Below are 21,587 nucleotides of genomic sequence, written 5' to 3'. Positions count from 1 at the left end.
TGGGAGGAAATCTGCGCCTCCACCATAGGAATGGAGAGCATAGAGGGAGTCGGAGGGATGGAGAAAGGAGTGCCGACATCCGGAGAATCAGGTAGGTTGGCCAAGAGAAACAATGCGAAATCCACAAACCACGAACATGTGCAGTACCATGTGACCCCATAGTGCAATACATACTTTGCCCTGACAGCGCCCTCTAAAAGTCAGAATGAACAAACAAATCAATCAAGAAGCCATAAACAACCCTACATGTGCAGCATGCACCCCCTAACTGCAGGCAGCCAAATGAATGCATCCTCAATCCACACGAAAATGAGCCCACCTCCAAAGCTCAGTCCCAAATCAGCCTCATGTACCACCCCAATGCATTTGATACGTTGCCATTCCAAATCCGACAGACCCATAACTAACGCTCGCCCCTCTTTACTCCACCACAGGGTCCGATACCAACGACGAGCTGCAGGACACCCCTACCAGCACGCCTGCAAAGAGGGCCAGGACCAACGTCCCAAGAGCCTCCACCTCAGGTGCAAGGATCAAGACACGGCAGCAGCAGGAATCAAGTGGCAGCACACTGGAGGGGACTGCAACAGGCACCCCAGCAGCCAGCAAGTCCACAACCCCAGCACCACAGGTCCCCCCAAAGAACGTATCTGATGGCACTGCCTCTGGTGGTAGCAGCACCATAGGTGACACAGCTGTCATGCCAGCATGCTCCGACACGGAAAACAGTGCTGGCGACGTAGGTACCATCCATGACCTTTCCCAATCCCCCTGCATGTTCCATCCCCTACACCATGACAAAACCACGCAGGGGCACCCTGAAGACGACGACTGGCCAACCCCCACAAGTCCTGTGCCAAGGCAACATGTGTTGAGCAGCCCCCCTGTCACACCACCGCAAATGTCCATGGCCCAGCAGAGGCAACAGTCCCTCGACCTGCTGATCGAGCAACAGCAGGAAGCGTCCACGCTACTCAAGGACCATGCAAATGAATGCGGGGGTTCCAGGGCAGCCATGGAAACATCCACCGAGACACTCAGGGCACAAATAGAGAAAAGTAGTGAGAGCCTCAGGGGAGAAATGGAGAGAAGCACCGAGAGCCTGAGAGCACAAATGGAGAAAAGCACCGAGAGCCTGAGGGGGGAACTGCATGCGACGTCCAAAGACGTTTGTGCTGAACTTGCTGCTGTGCGCCGTGTGCTCTCGGAGCTCTCACAAACCCTCAGAGACATGCATGGACGCGAGCAGGCAGAGACATCATCCGTGGCAAGTTCCGTCCAGGGCAGCCCCCAACGCAGATCTGGCAGGAACCTGCGCTCCACGGGCAGGGGTGCCCCTGATACCCGTAGAGGGGGCTTGCAATAGCGTCTACCCACGGACAGCATGCATATTTGGACACTGGTGTTGGGGGGGGAGGTAGTAGGGTGGAGGGGGTGTGTTGGGCTTCACTGGGTGGCGGGTCCATAGGGTGTATAAATCAAATCACATTAACAATACAGCACCTCATTATCATCCAATGACATGTGTGGACATTGATATTTGCGTACGAGGCCTTCATAGGCGTACAGTCCACAATGTGCCTGTACTACACACACACAGTGCCACAGGTCCCCTTTCCGTGTAATAGGCACCATGCGTGGTTGCTAGAAGCATGCATCTATGATGCTCTGTCGGATTGCACGTACATCCTGTGCCTCATGGACTCCTTGAGGTGCCTCCACATCCCCACCCTCATCATCATCATCATCTTCAGGTGCATGCAGTACAGCGTCAGGGGGCATGGGCACATTCCTACGTATGCACATGTTGTGCAGCATGACACATGCCATGACCATCTTAGAAACCTTCTCATGGCTGTACATGAGTGCCCCGCCAGACCTGCTGAGGCTGCGGAAACGAGCCTTCAGTAGGCCGAATGCCTGTTCAATGACCACACGGGTACGTGAGTGGGCATGGTTGTAGTCCTCCTCATGCTCGTTCTGTGGGTTCCGGATTGGTGTAAGGAGCCATCTCTTCAGTGGATACCCGGCATCACCTGTATGAGACGAATAAAGGGTGTCAGTGGAATGATAGTGCTAAGTAGCCCCCCCCCCCCCTGCAAGGTCATTGACGCATCAAATGGGCCACGATGTCATGCATGGAATGAGACTCACCGAGTAGCCAGGATCTGTGCCCTGCGTGTCGCTCCATGTAGCGTGGTATTCTTGTGTTCCTCAGGACCATAGAATCATGGGTAGATCCTGGAAATCTGGCACAACAATGCGTAAATATCTTGTTGGAGTCACACACCATTTGCACATTGATTGAATGAAATTGTTTCCGGTTGCGGTACTGGACCTCCATGGCATGTGGGACAACCAATTCAACATGGGTGCAGTCGATGGCACCAATGCAACCCGGGATGCCGCCAAGTGCATGGAATCCCACTTTAGCGTTGGTAATCTCCTGGTACGTGCGTGGTAGTGTGATGTGGTCGTCGGCGTGCTTCAGGAGGGCATCGTGCACTTGGAAGAGTGTCCGTGAGAACAGTGGCTGTGAAATGCCATGCAACTGTCCCACTGTGTGCTGGTAGGTGCCTGTGGCCAGGAAGTGGAGTGCAGACACCACCTTCAGTAGGGGTGGGATGGCGGTTGGGCTATCTATCATGCTCACGAGGTCAGCATGTGTCATGTCCACAATGGCGATTATGGTGTCCCGGTCCAAACGGTAGAGGGTGTGGATCTGCTCAGCAGTGAGGTTGAACGGATCGGCTCGGAGGCGTGGGATTGCGGGCCGCCTGCGTGGTGGTAGTGGCAGTGCTTGTGGGCCTTGCTGACCCTGCCTTGCCCTCCTCCTCCTCCTTCTCCTCCGTCTCCCCTGTGCGCCCGGTTGTTGTACCTGTTGTTGTTCGTCGTCTTCTTGTAGTTGTAGCACTTGCAGTGCTATCTGGTACCCCAGGCCCAACATCGCTAGTCCTGCCGGTAGCATTTTGGAGTGGGAGTGGTTGTGGGAGGGGTTTGGGTCTGCAATATATGTGCTGTCGGCCTGTATGGCCTCCACCTGTGCTGATTGAATGATTCTGTGGCAGATGCTATCCCTTCTGGCCGAGCACGTCCCGCACGTAAGGCTGCATTTGGCCGCATGGCATCTTGGGATTTGAATCATGTATCAAATCCCGATGGCAGTGTGATGTACTTTGACTGATTTTCATGCTATGCTCCCATTGTTACACATGCTATGATTGCAGCCGCTTACATACCTGTGAAGAGTCAGTGGTATGTAGGGCTCGATCGATGGCCGACCCTCATGCAGCACAGTAACGTACTTCACCGACGGGCGTGGCGTGCCATTTGTGATTGCAGCCAGTTAGCATCATGACACACAGCCGCACTACATTGATGTAATTGTGAATGCAAGCGTTCACAGAAGCCTTTTCGACGTAATGTTGCAAGTGAGGAATTCGAAGGCCAGCATTTTGGGTTTTGAAGTAGCGGCGAGGATACGCCCACAGGTCTGGCTGGAAATGTAACGTTCTATTGTAGAATGTCCTTGGGACATGGCCCATAACGAGCAGGCAATGAATGATATGAATTGAATGGGATGCGCAACAGCGTAGTGGACGATAAGGCAGGACGTTCCCAAATCCATCTTGCTTCACAACACTACAGATCCGGCCAGGGGCACAGTGGTTTTTGCGGACTGCATTACGCACAGACGCGATGGAAGTTTCACATATTATGTGAGTGAATATTCATGCGTTTTCATTGCGGGATGAGGGAATGATGTGTGGATGCATGGACTGATGATTCCGTTTAGGGTCTGCCATGTACATGGGTTTTTTGATTCACTCCCCTTCCCCTGCGTTATGTGATGCAAGGCTGCCATAGTGGGACATACGTCTATCTGCCCTTGTCGGATCCTCCCTGTCTCGACGCGCCTTCATACACTTGTGTCTAGGCACGTTACTAATCCCATGATATGGGTTCTATCTTGACGGACGCATGCACAGTAACCGACGTTGACAATGGTGTATTTGGCTCGATTGGTTTCGTTATGATTCGATACTGATTTAGGGGTGTGTATATTCCTTTGGAGTGGGCTAGCATGCATATGGGTGTGGATTTGGTGTGTTGAATGAAGATTGTAATGCATCATGAGTCCCGTAATGCAATCGGTTAATTTGTGTTTCTTTTGGGTGACAGGTATCTCCTGCCCTATTGCAGATGCCATCTCTACGCCACTCCTCCAGATGGTTTTTACTCTCGACTCCTGCAGCTTCGGGTGAATCAGTGGAGCACCATTTCGATCTTATGGGACGATCGCCAATGGGCCACATGCCCTTACGCTGTACTGGTGGCTAGGTGCAACATTTCGGCCTTTCAGCTCGACTAGTGCCTGCCTCATGGGACGGACCTGCGGTTCTTGCCGCTTCCATGTTGCCTTTTGGAACGTTGATGTAGGCCCTGTGTGCCATGATGGTACAGGGCGTCACACAAGTGGAAGCCGGTCAATTATTGCAGATGCAGCCCTCGGTGATGATGGTTGTTTTGGTGGTATTTTGCAAATTGCTGTGGGGCCTTTGTCATTTGGATGTGCATTTAAATTGTATTCCGATATTTGTCGTGTTGCGTTGTTCTTTGCAGGTGATGTGGCGATTTTCGCTTTGTGGCGGTATGTATTGCGTGATGATCTGCATTGTGTTCCGCCTTCTGAGTTGAGTTGTGTGGTACAGTACTGGCCGCGTTTGCCTACGTAGCACAGTATGGTCACGGATAGGGGCTGCCATTGTGACTGTTTACATGATGTGCTGTTCAGGGGCGGGGGATTGGCTTTTGGCCGACTGGTGCCTGTCAGCCAGGTCGATTGGTGGAATGATGGGTTGTTCAGAATGTGGCTGGTCACAGGTGACTGTGTTTGCGTGCGTTTGTTGGAGGGGGACTGGGGTCATGTCCATTGGAATAGCTTCTGTATTGATGCCATCTGTGCCCTGCAGCTCCCATCGGCCCCTCTTGGGATGAGCCTGGCTGCTCAGTCACTCTGCCGACTTGTGTGGTACATGCTTCTGCTGATGGTTGGTTTGTTTACTGGCATGAGTACAGGGCTGGTGCAATCCCCCTCAGGATGCTGTTTTGGATGTTGCCTTGCGCTGGTGGCAAGCGATGGGGGACTACTGTTGTTTTGTGTCATGTGTTCTTGATTTTCATTTTGATGTATTGTACCTTCACATGCCTGTGCTGCGTCAGTACGGCTATGGTGACATGCCGTACATGGATGCCCACTCACGGGGCGCTTTGAGCCCCTGCATGCTTTTCTACGTTGGCATGCATGGGTGAATTGTGGATTTCACTGGTTGCATAGTGTGAGTACATTGCGCCTGCCAGGAGTTGTGCAATGAGGCCAGGGAGTGGAGTGCAGGCACTCAGTGGGCCATTTACGGTTGGTTCGCGTTGCCGTATTTCTCGCCATGGCGGAATGGTACTTTACGACGTGCTTGATGGCGTTCAGTACATGTCCGCTAGGGTCAGAATTCGCGTACCGTTGCGCCATGGCGGTGATTCCGGTTTTGCAAGGCGCGCGTGCGCGTACTTGGTGCAGTTAGCGTTGCCGTTCACTGCGGTGTCGCTAATGGCATCGTACTTTACGGTGACGGGTCATGATCGCAACGAGCGGTGTTCGATGGCGGTATTGCATTTCCGCCATCATTTTTCCATTTCCGCAAGGGTCGTAATGAGGCCCTTGGTCTTGATTTTTTTGTTAGGTCAGTATGCTCTTTCTCTGTTACTTTTGCTGACCTATCTGGAGTGTTTTCTGAGATCTCACGTGGTTTCTCATTTGTTTGGCCCATGGGGCTATCATGCTCTTTCATGGGGGGGGCCTATCCATCCTGTCGTTATCCCCTAAGTGACTGGAACCTTGGTCGCCGGGTTTGTCGCTGCACAACCACTCAACAGCAATTTTTGTTCGACCGGCATCCAGAAGTGAGAGACTAGTACTCTCCACTAAAACTGGGGAGGTAGGGGCACTTTGGGGGTCGCACGATTTTATGGCAGGATCTGCTTTAAGGGTATCGGTAGGTTCTTTTCAGTAATCGTGTCTGACCCCACTGAGAGGCTCTTTCGCTTCTTGGGTTTGAATCGTAGGTGTGTCTGTTTGAACATAGGCAGGTCTTTGTTCACCGCTCTGGGTAAGTGGTCGGGATTTGCTTCTACTTCTGGGAGAGAGGTAAATATTTGTCTTACCTGTAGATGCGTTCTTAAAACTGCAGTCAGTGTTTCTACTGGTAGTGACTTCATTTCGTCGTGCAGCTCCTCGTGTAAGGTCTTACTCAAATTAGCAGGGGCCTGCGTCATGCAGTTAGTTCGCTGCCAAAGCCACAGCAAGCAGCCAAACCGTACAACAGCATGTAACTCCTTCTGAAAATGCCCTTTTCGCACATGGGCTTAGCGCCGCAAGGGTGCGTGGGGCAATGTTATATTGGCACACTTCCTGCAAGTCGGAGCCCGCAGCAGGGTGGCGGTGCTTCTGAGCGCGACGGCGCTTTCCTTATTCACTCAATTCCGGCGAGTTTCTCCAGTGAAAGCAGCTGGTGGGACAGCTGCTCCAACGCAGCCAAGCACAACAGAAGGTAACTCCTTCTGAAAACGCCCTTTGTGCACACGGGTTTAGCGCGGCAAGCGTGCCTGGGGCAATGTTATATTGCCACACTTCCTGCAAGGCGGGGCCCGGAGCAGGGGTGGCGGAGCTTCTCAGCGTGACAGCGCTTTCCTTATTCACTCAATTCTGGCAAGTTTCTCCAGTTAAAGCGGCTGGTGGGATAGCTGCTCCAACACAGCCACAGCACAACAGCAGGTAACTCCTTCTGAAAAAGCCTTTTGTGCACACAGGCTTAGCTGAATTATAACCAATCCCCAAATTCACAAACAGAAGCCCTATCTCCAACTGTAAATAATGAAATCATGAACTTGTCCAACAAATAAATGAACTTAGTAATGATTTGAAAAAACGTGTACACTATGTGAAAAATCATGTGATTAAAAATGTCCCCCATCACTGTCCTTCTTGCACGTGTCCCCCTTGTCCACAGCAATCATCCCCAGCAAATTCTGAACATTTTAATGAAATATGCTTTGATGAAACCTCATTCCCTTCTTTTTCTCATAATTATTGTACAAAAGTTCCTGATTCTCCGATTCATGTTTCCCCATCCCTTTCTTGATCGTATATACAGTTTATACTACCAATGTTTTGTATATTCTTGTGTGATATGTCTATTGTTTTTGAAAGCCCAATTATGAGTCTGCAGACAACACGACTGTCTGCGGTGTCCGCAATCAAAATTGAGGTGCCCCCAGACAGGCGCGATGTCTGGACATGTTCGCTTTCGTGTGAGGCACTTTTAATTAGTCCGCGGACACAGTGTCTGTTCTATGGACATCCAGCGCATGCGTCTGGCGATTCTCGCCTGGAGGGAGTCTGCGGATGGCCGTCGGGCCATGGACATTCCCAGAAGTCATCATGTGTCCGCACCTGTGCGGTATGACAGCGGTGTTTGTGAATGGTGTCCATGGCCGCTGACAGTTTAAAAGTGCTTTTCCAGCCAATCTAGGTTGTTTCAAGCATTACTTTACCCTTGCACAGATCCCAGACTCATTTTTGATTGATCTGGCAACTTTCTAGAAATGTTCAACTCCTTTATGCGACTAGGTAGTCCGCAGACAGCAGGACTGTTTGTGGACGGTTCCTCTAAAGGGACCCACCCATTACTTTTACTCATTCATAATCTGGCTATTCAGGGGAGAGCATCTCACAGCACCTGTTTTGCAGAACTTTCATTGTGGAGAGTGGACAGCATCATTGAATCTACTATGGCCACAGCTGCTTCCCAATCAAGCCCATTCCACCACCATCAACATCTGAAGGGCCTGGACAGGAAAACAGGTGCTATGATGTAGAGGAGGATCAAGAGGAGCATGAAGATGAGGTAGTGGAAGAGCCTACCTCCAGCACCCTGAGTGAGTCCTGGGTGTGACAGTATTTTAAGACCGTGCTTGTGCCCTGAAGGTGAAGGCTGCCTGTGCTGAATGCATTGAGTGTGGGGTGAAACTCACTTGTGGACAACAAGTGCACTGCTCCTTCGAGACCACATCAATGCACCACCACGTCCATTCTAACCACCCGGTTGCACTGAGAAAGGCTGTTCCTTTCTCAGGGAGAAGCAGGCTATCTTCTTCTGCGCCACCTTTATCACCCACTCCTGCCAGCACACAGGGTACTTCTGTGGGGTAGAGGATTACACCGGCTGCCTCACAGGCCATACGGAATGCTGTAGATCCTTACCTTTCGAGGGCCACATGTGCTGCACGTACTGTGACACACCACTCTGCAGGGGGGCTCAGTTTCGCAGTGCTTTGAGGCAGTTGTCAAAGAGCATGGGAAACAGTGCCCCATACCTTAAATGTAAGGTACCCGCAACGTCTTCCCATGTACACCTACCTCTCCAGCTTTGTGGTTGGTGCTCCTTCCCTCTCTTCCCTTCTCCACCTTTACTTCCCTCCCCTGGAAAAAAAACTGAAAAAGAAAATAAAACACCATAAAACCAGTTCCTTTAGGAGCCACCTTTCACAGTTAAAAAATAGAAGTGGGAAAAAAATTCACAGGCCCCTGCGAGGCCTGCATAGTCTGGTGACAGAGCAGATGGCTGCGGGAATCGTGGGGGTCCGCAGACGCCTAAAGATTTCAGGTGTGGGACATTTGCAATCATTCCAATTGTTTTGCATTAAAAAAGGGTGGCTCTTATAAGAACCCATTCTTTTGGTTGTTAGCTTCTATATTCTTTTTTTATTTTTGGTTTTAAAACTGAACTAAGAAAACATTTTACTGAATTTCATTATTTTTTCTCACTTTCACAAAAACTGCTTCAAAGCATTTTCACAAAAATCTGATTACCCACATCAGTTTAATTGACCTTGCGCCTCGCTTTTTCCATTTGTGGACCAAATGAACAGGAACGCGTCCACATTTGTCTCTGCACAATGTGTGAACACAACATTTTGGAATTAGGGAACATGTCCTTCAACTTTCCCAATATCTCCTTCATTGCAAAATGCAAAGAAATTCCAGTCACAGTCCTCAATATTGTTCCCACCACCATGAATGATAATAATGTCTGGATGCCTTAATTCAACCATATGGGAGCATTGCCACCCACTTCATGACTCACATTCCATACCAGAACACTTCCAATTCAGGTAATCCACGAGTTGTGGCTATTCTACAAAGCTCAGCATACACCTTCACCAAGTGGACCCAAGATCATCCCAAAATCAACTACTCTGCCTGCTGAAAGACATTGCTATGGCCATTTACAATCCTTTCACATCTCCTACTAACAGAACTCCTGCTACACTCTCCTCCTGTACTGATTCCCTGATGCACAGGCCCCTTTCCATGTGAGGCAACCTCAAAAGAACCGGATGTGGAACGTGCCATCCACGGACAGATCGTCCAATTGAAGGGGTTGAGGAGGGAAATTAAACAAAATGTAAGTTATTTAATCTTTAGTGTTGGCTCTGAAAAGAACATTGGGCCTCATTACACGTAGTGCGGTAAGGGAACCGGTACCGGTAAACCCTTACCGCCTTACTATGAGGTCCCTTTGCGGCTTGGTACTTCAACGCCTGCTTTTTAGCAGGCGTTAAAAACCAACCCGCAAAGGGACCAGGGTGCTAATTACGGTACCGCAATTTGCGGTACAGTAATTAGCGCCTTCCCCATTCCCATAGAGCCCTATAGGGCAAAAATGGGAATGGGGAAGGGCAATGGAGGAAGGCGTAATTACTACCTTCCCAACCTTGGAATAGGGCGGTAATTCCCCTTTCCTCCAAGGCGGTACCGGTAAATTACCGGCATGAACCATGGTGCTAAGAGCTTTACGTGTAATGAGGCCCATTGTTTTTATTTTTGGGTTCGTTAACAAACACCTTTTATTTCTCTCTTTTTTTTTGTTTTTGCTTTTATGTACAGTAATACTGTACGCTCTACATCTTCCTATACAATTTCCTTACAGAAATGTCTTCAACACATTCATGAGAGTTAAAAGGATGACCTTCTTGCAGCATATAAAAAAGCAGATACACCTTTCTTAACAATCTGCCTTGATTCTTCAATTTGAGGACTGAATATGTGTGTTGGACATCTCCTTGTGAGCCTCTGATGTATGTCTGAAAACATAATGTGAGCAGCAGAAAACAGTTGTATTAGGCTTTTAAAGAAATCCTTCAGCACAACTTGCAAAGACACTGGAGTCACACACCCTAAACTGTCCCCTCCACAATGCACAATTACAATCTATGCACATTTGAAGTGAGCCATATTCTCACAGAATGAAAGAAAGCTTAGCCAGTTTACGATACAAACTGCATGCCAGAAAATGCCAACTTCTGCCAATCCAATATTTCCAAAGATGCCATGATTATCATCATACACCTTCAATGAATGAATTGAAGAATCCCCAGAATCCAAGCAGTATGCTTCCCAAAGACACAGCCATTATCCCTGCTCTCACAACTTCTGCAAATAAAATGATTACCCTCTCTTCCTGTACACCAAACCCAGCAAACCTGATTGGCTAATCCCCACAGTCCCCTTTCCATGCCAGGCATCCACAAAAGACCTGGATGTGGCACGTGCCCTCGACCACATAGCACAGGGGCAGCCCTTCTATACTTTCCACTTTCATATTCTCAGCACTCTCTCATTGGCTAATTTCCTACAGTCACACATCCATCCACCAATCACATCCAAAACCTCTACACCTGACCATGTCATCTCACTTCAACAATTCAGATGTATAACTGAACTCACAGCGTACATATCTCCTGTTAAGTAAACACATCTGCATCAAAAACTACTGTGCAACTGCCCAAGATTTTTATTTCCAGATTCAACAAGATCTGCATCTAACAAAACATAGTACAGGTATGCCTATATTTAAAAACATGTTTTCTTGAACTCTTTCACATATATATATATATATATATACATATATATATATACATATATATATATATATATATATATATATATAGAGAGAGAGTTCTGTGAAATTCACTAAACAAACTTTACAAATGTGCCATAATACAAACGTGCCATTATGGTTCCAAGTAAAACTGAAAAAAAACCTGAAATTCGCCAGTTATGATAAGTTAAACAACCATAACTCGTGCCACCACTGTGCACTGCTAAGACTAACACCTAGGACATCAAAGATAACATCACAAATATCACTGATGACATCACTGATTACATCACATGTGCATTTACTTTTCATAAAAAGTCTGTCCTATGGATTCTTAATATAATGTTCACAAAAAAGTGTCAAGGATCATTGGAATAAATATCATGAGCTACGTAGTGCATTAATCAATACATTGATATACATACATTGTGTGCAGCATACATGATGGAAGTGCAATATTCATGATTTTGCCATATTCAATACTGAAATGATAACTACTTTCTTATTACAGTTTTGCATACTTTCAAACATGTAATAAGTAGCTAATAAAACCTACTTACTACAGACAAAACACAAAGAAATAACAACACATACAAATATGAGTATATACAATGAAAGTGAAGTAAGAAAAAAAGCAATAGTAGTAGCAGAAAGTGTTCATAACCTAACTAATTATCTTTATGCAGAGAAATTATTGTTCTGTTTCAAAGGTGCAACTTACCCTATGTATATATATCATATGATGTGACTGCACCCTAAAGAAAGTAGTGTGAGTACAATGTATACAAACATGAATATATACAAGGTAAAATACAGTAATAAAAAAAGAACTATGAGAAAGTGGTGATAACCCTACTGATTATCTTCATGCACAGAAACCATTGCTGTCTTTCAAGCCTGTGTCTTCCTTTATGTATATGTTTCATATGATATAACTGGACCCTAAGAGAATTACTGTAAGAACATACTTGAGGGATAACTCTACAAATATAGTACCTTTTCAATTGTTATTTCCTGCCAGTTACTGAAGAAAACCATGTGCCCTAGATATGTCAGTAAAGGAATGAAGGGGGAGCCAGACATGTGATGTAATCAGTGATGTCATCAATGACATTTTTGATGTCATCGTTGATGTCTTGGGAGTTAGTCTTAGCAGCTCACAGTGGTGGCGCAAATTATGGTGGTTTAACTTACAATAACTGGCGAATTTCAGGGGGTTTTCAGTTTTACTTGGAACCCTAACACCCTTTTGCAAAGCTGTTTTACTGAATTTCATAGGTTTTTAGTAGCACAACTTAACCATAACGTCCCTTTAACAAAGTTTCTTTACTGAATTTCATAGGTTTTTAGTAGCACATCTTAACAATAATATCCCTGACTTTATACAAATGTAACATAGAACATACTGAACCCCTGCTACTGAATTTGATGCCCACAGACTCTTCCTATGTCCGTGGACAGACGCGGACAAAAGCAACACTACCCAAAAAGTCAGGGGGTATCTTAAATTGTTATATCATACCATATGAACACTGCTGAAGTTCACAAACCAGCACACATACACGTATGTAGTAATAAATAATAAGTGTAACCCATATATGTAACACATCAACCATTCATTTAAATAAAATATGTACTAAAATGGAATGTACCAAAAGAAGAAAGATAGGCTTCCGACATAATTACCTGACAGAAACTGCACAACTAGGAGCAACAGCAGAGCTACAAACCAGTAAGAACACAACTTACAAGAAGCTAGTAAAGGGTACTTCATTTTTATTATATATTTGTAAAATTTCTGTATTAGATACAAAAAAAGTGATATCATTTTCTTTTCTCACAGAAATGTCCAGTACTTTGAAGTGGCTTGAGGAGAAATTTCCCACGTGAGGAAATGTCTGAAGATAGTGAACCTAATGGTAGACATTTCTGTATATAAACCAATTAATAAGTATTACTTTACATACACTTAACATAAAATCTTTTTTTTTTGTACAGACCATACAAACATTGAAAATAGTATGCCAAAAGAAATAGTGGATAAGACTCCCCAGCGCATGGAAGAAAAAATGGACATGCTCATGGCAAATTTCAACAATTTGAAATACTTTGTGGAGGATCACTTGAAAGAAAAAAACAGATACCATTCTACAACATGCACCTGTCCCCCCTCACCATATCCAAGTCAATTATCCCCAAACCCTCGCCATGAACAAAAACGTTTTGATGAGACTTCCATCCCTTCTTCACCTCCTATGAATTCTCTTGAAACCCCCAATTCTCCTGTTTTTGTCTCAGTTTCTGCTTCCCCTTCTCTTTCATAAATTACATCTATATACGTCCTAATTCATTTTTTTTTCAAAGAACAAACGAGGTGTCCGGGATGTCCGTAAATAACCAAAATGGAGATGTTCTAAGAACATTATGCCTGTCCGTAATGTTCGCAAGCAAGTCCAAACTGTTCTAAGAACGCATTCGGTGTCCGGGATGTCCGCAATAAAATGAAAGTGGGGGCGTTCTAAGGACACTATACCTGTCTGTACTGTTTGCAGGGAAGTTGAAACTGTTCTAAGAACACACAAGGTGTCCGCAATGTCCGTAATTAATCAAAATGGAGGTGTCGTATGAACACTGTACCTGTCCGTACTGTTCGCTGGCAAGTTGAAACTGTTCTAAGAACACACTTGTTGTCCACGATGTCCGCAATTAATCAAAATGGAGGTGTCCTAAGGACAATATACCTGTCCGTACTGTACGCTGGAAAATTGAAACTATTCTAAGAACACACTCGGTGTCCGGGATGTCCAATTAACCAAAATGTAGGTGTTCTAAGGACACTATACCTAACCGTACTGCCTAAAGAAAATCTACGCACATGCGCACAACACCCGTAAATTCTCCGAACATTGTGCCTGTCCGTTAGTGTTCGCGTCGCTTGTGTCGTGCTTTTAATTAATTTCATGACCCAAACACTGTCCGTAGAACACCCATGCGCATGCGCACAACCGTTCTCGTGCATTTAATGTCCTGCAAACACCTCTTCCATTCGCGGACATGTTTGCGGCGCCATCATGTGTCCGCACCCACGCTGAGCATGTGTCCTGAATTGTGGACACTGTCCTGGTCCCCGAAGATTTTAAAAGTACCTTTTCAGGCAATCCACAGTATTTTATACTAAAAATGCACCATAGCACATGTCCCAGACAATAACCCTGACTTTCTACATATTGTTTAGGACTTCTTGAGCACTTTTAAGATGTTTGTCCTATCCGCGGACATCGCGGGTGTCCGCAAACCACGCACCAGCATTCCTATAAAAGGCCACACCCCAAAGCTCATCCTCATTGTGTTTCTGGCTACCTTACAGAACACGGTGCATTTTGCTGCCAATTTTTGAAGATTTTCTTCTGAATCCTGATGGGAAGAGGCATGAGGATGCAGAGGAGGATGAAGAGGATGATGAGGATGAGGTAGTGGAAGTCCCTACTACCAGCACTCGCCGTGATTCTTGGGTGTGGCGGTTATTTACCATTCATGGTAACGTATCCAAGGTGCGCACGAACAAAGTCACCAGCAACGAGTGCAAAATGGTACTGAGTCGCGGGAGACTTGGTTCGTACAGCTTTGGTACGACTACTATGAAGCGTCACCTAGAGTCATTCCACGGTAGGGCCGTTTGTAAGGTTGTACCTTGCAACGAGCATAGTAGGTTGAGTTCCCCTACTTCAGCCTCTGTTTCTGCTCCTCTCAACACAAGAGACACTCCTGTGGGAGAGCGCATACCTCCAGCTGCCTCACACGCCATTCACAATGCTGATGACCCTTACCTTTCGAGGGTCACAGTTTTGTATATGTAGTGCGACGCAGTACTCTGCAGGGGGGAGAGACTCGATATGCTTTTGAGACTCTGGTCTCAGAGCACGAGAAGACCTGCTCACTACCTAAGTAAGGCCCACCCTACATCTTCCTCTCTCCACCCGCCCTTTCTTATCCCTGTGGTTGGTGTCCCCTCTTACCCTCCTTTCCCCTCCTCTCCTAGTGTGTCGTGTAAAAAACCCAAAAAAATACAAAACAACAAAAATATAAAAAAGGCTCTTTTCAGAGCCGCCTTTCACAGTCAGAAAATAGAAGTGGGAAATAAATTGAGCAGGCTACTGATTTTTCTTTTTAAAAGTCTGCGGACAGTTCGTGAAAATCTAATATTTTGGGGTGTTGCCCTATCAAAATTATTGCATTTTTATCTGGGAGGAAGTGGTGGCTCTGAAAAGAGCAGAGCTTTTGTGGTATTCTTTTGTATTTAAAAACTTTAAAAAATCAACACCTCATGCAAAAAAGCTGCCTGTAATTTCACAAAACGACGCAATGCATCTGATTACCAGCATAAGTAAGATGAACTTCATCTCTACCAAAAATGTTTGTGTCATGAAACATAATATTTTCATTGTGAAAAGAGGACAACATCTCTTAGGAAGGCACAAACAGCCTTATTGATATTACGCCTTGATTTCTCCATTTGTGGACCACATTTGTCTTTGCGCAATACGAGAAAAAATTACTTGCGAATTTGGAAACATATCTATGACCTTCCCAAGTCCTTCTTTCATTGCAAATTGCAAAGAAATTCCTGACACATGTCCCAAACTGTTCCCTCCACAATTAATTATAATTATGTCTGGATGATGCTCTGTCTGCAAACTAGCCCAGAGAGGTAGCAAGTCTAGTCACTTAATTCCGCATACTCCAAGAAGATCTGCAGATCTGCAGCTTCTCCACAGCGTTGTGCATGCACCTCCAACCAATGTATCCATGAGTCTCCCAAAATCCAGACAATCTGTTTTCTGAAACACACGGCCTTAGCTAACTGTTCTTCTCTCAGGAAAAATATCTTCTGACAAACTGTCTTCTTACACAACGCACCCACCAAACTTTACTGACCAATCAATTCCTCTGCTCATTCTCATTTGCATGCCTTCCAACCTCAAAATCCCCGAATGTAATTCGTAGTGTCTGCGGACTTTCCGTTATGTCTGCAAACATATCGTAACCTAGACAGTCCTTCTACCATTTTCACTTCACTCTCTGTGCCATTCCGCATTGGATACAGCTAAACAGTCACACAACCATCCACCAATCACATTCAATACCTCTACATCTAACTGCATCATCAGAGTTCAGAACATCAAATGTACTGTAGATTACTCTGAGTACAAGTCTCATATCATTGGAAAGCACCTACTACAAAAACTACTGTACAAGTCTCCAAGATTTATACTTGCAGCTGCATGCATATCCACATGCATGAATACAAACTACAGGTATGCATATTTTCTGCACAGTACAAATACAAATCTTATGAATGCATATAAACAGAGTAACTGTCACTTAATCTGTATAACCTATAAAATGAATTTACTGTCATGTTTCCCATCTACTATAATCAACTGTCACTTCCAAACCTGTCTGCTATCTAAACAAATGTTTACACACACAGATATCTAAAAAAATAAACACAACCAGGATAAGGTCAAGCACCTTAAAACACTCACACAGATAAACACTAACATTGAAAAACTCCCAACTGCAATAACACCACTACCTGTACATCACATACTTCTGATTTATTACCTACACCTTCACAAGTGCATACATTCCATGCTTTTCTATAAAGTATTTGCCATTTACCTTATAAAAATTGCAAAATAAGTATATCATTATTTCTTCTGTCTCCCAACATCCAATAACCCAGCCTTAAGAAACCAAGCATTTTTCATACACTTTCTATTCTACTTATTTGCATAACATGTTGAACTAACATAATGTAAATAAAATATGAAGGCTGCACATAGTCAAAGGAAACTACATACTATATACACACAAAATTACTAACTTCTTTCCTTTACAATTACAGTGAAGAGCACTCTCCTGAAAAGCAGCAGAATCTGAAGTAGGAACAACAACTCAGAAGAAACCTAATCTTTCCACACAAAAAAATTAAGTACAATACTACCATAATATTCTTACTGTTATTTTTGTCAACAAACCCCAAAGAATGCTTACCAAAAAGCAAGTCCGTAGAAAACAACGTGGAGTAGAGCAAATGAAAAAATAAGTATCCAAAATAAGCATCCATCTCTAGCAGAATTTGTACAAAAGGTTCAAACAAAACAGCTAATACAGTCATTTAGCAAAAGAAAACATGTTTCAAGTAGAGAAACTTTGCCTCCTCTATCGAAATGTAAAACAAAACAGAAAACGATTATCAAGAATTCAGCTACCACTACTGCTAAACTACTCCTATAAATCTTGATATAATGGCAAGAAAACATACCAAAAACATATTTTAGCAAAAATGTTCCGCCACAGAGTGCTTCAAAATCTTATAAAAACAGGAGAGAAATCATACATAACCCTTAAAACCTACCGTAGAATATTAATATTAGAAGCTTTGATAGACAGTGCAATCCTATTCATAAGAAAATTATTTATTTTAGTGTTAAAAAGAATGAAACCACTTACAAAACTAATTAGTAAATTACAAAAAAGACTTCTTAAATATCTGTGGAGGTGAATGGAGTCACACCACAAACACAGAACCATATTTTAATGAAGAAGCATGCAAAAAAAAAGCAAACAAATATGATTGCTATGCATAGCAGTGAACGAGGTTATGAAAAAATGAATAATACCGTGATGGAACAAGAAATACTGCCTACAAAAATATCCCCTGAAAACTCAGAATTACCTCTCCATTTGACTGAACGAAAAAATGCAGTATACAAATGGTCATGCACATCAATGTGTAACATTCCCAAAAAATCTTTCAAATCTTTACGCCAATTTCTAAAGCAATATGTGAAAGGGAAAGACAAAATCAAAATGAAACTGCTGCAAAATATGGATACCTGTCCAGTGCGTAAATACACAGGGCTACAAGGACATTCATTAGCCTGCATTTCAGGACCAATTTGCAAAAGTACCTTCTATCATATCAAAATGATATCAACACATCATCCAACTATAAGAAATCTAGTCTATAAACTGTACTATGCTAAAAGTCCTGCATTAGCACTAACCAATTTAAATAACAATCTTCTACATGGTACAGCCAAAGAATTACTTGAAGAAATTCACCATATCCAGTAACATATTTTGGAAGTGAACGCCACTTACAAAACGCAATACCTTTACAACAAACTAGCAACAATTGTACACATGGCAACCTTCTACTACACACATACAAAAAAATAAATACTAAAATGTAAAAGTACATCCGCTGAAATAACAAACCATGTGTGTTTTTGTTGCCGCAGAACTTTTTTATGAAACTAATACAAAAACTATAGACATAACATACAAAATAGATGACAACAGTGGTTGAAGTGAGTGGGAGCGGTCGGGAGCAGTGCTCCTATGCTTTTTTTAATTAGCTTGTACAGCTCCTATACTTTTATTTTTAAAAGAAACCATTCCGGAATGGTTTTGTTTTAAAATAAAATTGTAGGAAGAAGTTGAAACCTACACTTTCAGTGTACTGCACTGAATGTTCCCTTAAACAGCAGGTGCAAGTGTTTGGGGGGGTGTATTGTGTGTGGGAGGGGTTGTGGCAATGGGGTTTGTGGGGAGCAGGGGCAAGCCAGCAGGGAACATAGCTCCGCTATTTCTTTTCGTACACTTCAACCACTGGACGACAATGAAGATTCTAAATGGTTTGAATTAGCTCTCTAGCTTATAGTAGAAAACAAATATGAAATAACTGAGCCTTTAATACTTTGCAATTACTGCACTACAAAACCTGACAACAACCAAACTTCTTCATGTGCTATCACAAATAATTTGGAATTATTTCCACTACCAAAACCCCTGCAACAACTCAATTTATATGAGAGCATCATAATCCAAACAGTACACCCATTTCAAGCAATAATACGTCTTCAACCAAAAACAGCAAAATTACCTACCTCTGAATTGGTGAAAGGTATTTGTGGCAAAATAGTTTATTTACCATTAAATCTGACAGAAAATGTGCACACTCTAGGAATGCAAAATCCAATAGAACAATATTTAATTATCTTAGTAAATGGTGTAGCAACAAAAGACAAAACAAATTTGGCAACAACTCATCGACTTACATACATTTAGACAAGCCTTACAATATCTAAAAGACAGTAATGAGTACTACAAAGAAATAAATATTGAAGAAAACTTAAGGGGAACAACTGAAATAATTCAAGAGTCATGAGAAACTGGTCAATTTGAACTTCTGGATCCAGCTGCAGTATCCAAAATTTTAGACCATTATACAATTCATCCATTGCACTCTAAAGACAGCATAGATGATGCACTAGAAACGTACCAAATGCGACAAACCAAATGATCACCAATGAGCATATGGGAAAAAAGTATAGAAGCATGTGCTTTTCCTCTACTATTTCCTACTGGCAAAGGAGGAAGATACGATGACAGACCCACTCAAATAACAGCATCAGAATACTGTTCATTATGAATGTATTCTGAAGATCCCAGATTTAGACAAAATGTGGAATACATATTCCACCTACTCTTTGAAAGTGAACTAGCAACTCTATGTTACGGAGTTGCACACATATTGAAAAGGGGAACACAGTTTCAAAATATGTCAGCTACACAATTAATACAAAAAGTGCAAGAAAAAGATGAGGTTTTACAATGAAGTATTACAAATCTATTTGCAAACATGCGTGGTACAAAAGAATACTGGTTCCAATGTCACGAAGATGTACGTTGTATGATCAGAAATCTTGGACCACCCACTTGGTTTGTTACATTAAGTTGTGCAGAATATGCATGGGAAGATTTACATGATTTCCTACGCATATCAAACAAAAACAAAACAAACATAGAACTTTGCTCTCTAGATCCTGTTAATGTTTCAGGATATTTCCATCATCGTTTCATTGATATGCTACACTTTATTTGTAATAAAACTGTTCCTCCACTCGGAGAAGTGGAACACTTCTTTTGGAGAAAAGAATATAAAGCCAGAAGAGCACCACATATCCACATGCTATTATGGATTGAAGATGCTCCTAAATTTGGTCAGGACAGTGATGCCACTGTTTTGCAGTTCATTCAAAAATATGTCACTTGTGAATCCCTTCACAAACGACAAATAGTGACCTTCATGCACAAATTGTACAATTTCAAAGACACAAATGTGGCCAATATTGTTGTCGCAAATACAAAAAGAAAGGGAAATACTACATCAAATGCCGGTTTGGTGTCCCTAGACCAGTTACAGAAACCGGTGAAGTAAACAACTTCATGTCTTCAGTTAGACATAGTGTTTAAGGTAAATCACCTAAGAGCACGTATTACATAAAAAGAACAGAAGAATCAAAATATATCAATGATTACAATGCAATCATTGCCCAAGTATGGAATGCAAGCATAGATGTGCACTACATTGCAGACATTTACACTGCAGTAGCACGATATGTTACAGCATACTTAACAAAAGCAGAAAAAACAGAGCTTCAAGACCTCTGTAATGACCTATCATCAGACAAAACACTATCTCAGAAATGGTACAGTTTAGGCATAAACATGCTCTCTCATAGAGAATGTGGCACCTATGAAGCTGCAGATTGTTTAACCGGTACTGCTTTGTATGGAAAATCTGAAAATATAGTATGGCTAAGTCTTGGTCCTGCTAAATCTAGAAAAAGAGTTCTCAAATCATATGACGACATAGAAACAATAGCCAAAAATGATCCAAACAGCCAAGACATTTTGAAAAACAATTTACTAGACACATACTACCCGAACAGGATTACCACTTTGGAAAACATGTGTCTATCCCACATAGCCCAAACTTTGCATACAAAAATAATATAAAACCTGATGAAAGCAAAGGTAGATATACAGTGACAGATTGTGAAGGCAGCTTAGTAAAACTTACCAAACCAAGTTTAATTAATCATATCAATTTGTCATTACAAACTCCTCAACAGAAAGAACTAGATTACATGTCCCTCCTACAACTTTTTAAACCATGGAGAAAAGAAAACGAGTTACTAGATAACTATGACTGCTACGAAGATGCTTTCAAAGCAAATGAAAGCACTATCACTGATGTGGACTTTATGCAGCACAAAACAATGTTGCAAAATGAACAGCAACATGAAGAAGAACTCCAGGCCGAACTAGATAAGGACACTCCCGACAGTAGTCAACCTTCTGTAACAGGAAGCCAAGAACCACTGGGACAGCCACTAGTAGCAAATGAGGCAGAATTAGCTATGACAGAAGTAGAAAACACCATGTGTCACTATGAAGAAGATACAGAAGACTTAACTGTGCTACAATCAAAACTAAACAAAGAGCAGCGCACAATTTTTGAAGAAGTAACAAAAGAAATTGCACATGGTGTACAACATGAAAATAAAGAATGTACCTGCCAAAATTACAAACCTATACTACTATACGTCAGTGGTGAAGCTGGTTCAGGCAAAACATTCTTAATCAAAACCATCAGCAAGTTCCTACAACAATTGACAAACAACAAACTGTCAGCTGTTGTAACTGCCCCCACAGGTTTAGCTGCCTACAACA

This window comes from Ambystoma mexicanum, chromosome 10 (assembly GCF_040938575.1).
Source record: "Ambystoma mexicanum isolate Mex_15411 chromosome 10, UKY_AmexF1_1, whole genome shotgun sequence".
NCBI lineage: Eukaryota > Metazoa > Chordata > Amphibia > Caudata > Ambystomatidae > Ambystoma > Ambystoma mexicanum.
The sequence above is the reverse complement of the archived record's forward strand: the minus strand, read 5'-3'. Positions refer to the sequence as shown.